Genomic DNA, 1921 nt, shown 5'->3' with positions numbered 1-1921 from the left:
GTTTGTTGGCAATGTTTGGTGTTCCTTGGCTTATAGAAGCATCCTTCGAATTCTTCTGTCTGCCTGTCCGTCTATGCATCATCTAGTTATCAACCTATCGATCATCTATCTATCTACTATCTATCTCTATCTGTCATCTATCATATTTTTATCTGCCTACTTCCCTATCATCAATCTGAGAACACTTTTCAAATTACACGTGCTATTCTTTCAGTAAGCAATCACTTTTAAGAGGAGCCTATACAAACATATATTTTTGATTATATGATTGCAGTCATGAGAGGTATTAATTATTGGTGTGGTCCAAGTAATTTGAAACAGAAAAACTATTTCAACCTGTGTGTGAAAAATAAGGCATATGGTGTTATATGTAGTTTTAATTCATCTGACCAGCAGAGGGCACTCCAAGCTTAACTTTGGAATGGATTTCTGTTTTCTTGTTTTTTGTTTGTTTTTGTTTTTGTTTTTACTACGTCTTCAATCAAGAACAATTGCAAATCAATTAGAAATCCATCTGCATGTATTAGGTGTGCCCACAGCATCTTCCAAGAGAAGAAATAAAGAAACTTTGCCTCCATTAACCCATATACAAATTAAAGGTTTGGGATGTGTTGATTACTCCAGGGCCCGCTTTTTTGGGAAATAATTTAATATTTGACAACTCTCTTTAAGCAGAAGTTGCTTGAATTTTTAGGGAGACAGAATGTGACATCTATCCTAGGTTGTGGCTGAAATTTTGAAGCGGGTTCACTCCATTACAAGAATGGACATTTTAAGGGATTGGCATTAATTCCAAACAGTTGATTTAATTCATTTACGACTGCATTTATAGTACTAATGAGTAAACGTCAGAAGAGATCAGATATTTGTTTTCATGTTGCCACTATGAGATGTGTTCTTTGTTAAGCATATGAGAATAAGTGGTTAAAACCGCTCCTTTAAATTCTTCTTGTTTGTTTATACATAAGATATCCACAGTTTCCTAACATACTCAAAATGAGAATATATTATCTCAGAGGCTGCCTGTTTAGAAGTTCGTATTGTATTCACAGTGTTCCTGACGAGGATATTACTATCTAAAAGCATTACTTGGGACTGTTTAAGGGGATTTTATTTGCTACTTATCCTCTCATTTAGGTCAACTACTGAATATGAATTGACCAGTTGACAGCTATCTGGAAAACAGATAAACTTATCTAATACTGTTTTGAATAGATTCATGAATTTAAATTACCTGCCTCCTAGAAGTCGCTAAAATGGTCCAGGAGAGAACACCCTTCTAAACTTGGTAAATCATTCATCAATTGAAATGTATTTAAAATGGCTGACACCTTCCAATTCCTGAAACTCTCTCCAAACTACTGACTAAAAATCAAACTGTATTTCCTAATTGTAGTTGATGAGTGGGCAGTGGAAACTCTCTCTTAGGGAGCAAAGATGTGCTGGGTCTGAAATCTTTTTTTTTTTTTTTTTAATTTTTTTTTTCCAACGTTTTTTATTTATTTTTGGGACAGAGAGAGAGACAGAGCATGAACGGGGGAGGGGCAGAGAGAGAGGGAGACACAGAATCGGAAACAGGCTCCAGGCTCCGAGCCATCAGCCCAGAGCCCGACGCGGGGCTCGAACTCCCGGACCGTGAGATTGTGACCTGGCTGAAGTCGGACGCTCAACCGACTGAGCCACCCAGGCGCCCCTGAAATCTTGACTACTATGGCAATCCCCAGATTTTAGCACAGTTCAGATAGAAGCCTGGGTTTGCTCTCTCAGATTTAATAAAAAAACGTTCAGTTTGATCTCGTAAGGAAGAAGCTGGGATTGCTGAAAGAGGGTGTGACGCAGGCTGTGGCTCAATGGTGACAAAATATGAGACTGGGAGGCAACCATCTGTTCTGGACATCTCGTTGAATCAACTAGTTTGCAG

Source organism: Puma concolor, chromosome A1 (genome assembly GCF_028749965.1).
Source record: "Puma concolor isolate L17-30 chromosome A1, mPumCon1.1.hap2, whole genome shotgun sequence".
Lineage (NCBI taxonomy): Eukaryota > Metazoa > Chordata > Mammalia > Carnivora > Felidae > Puma > Puma concolor.
This window is presented reverse-complemented; position numbering follows the sequence as displayed.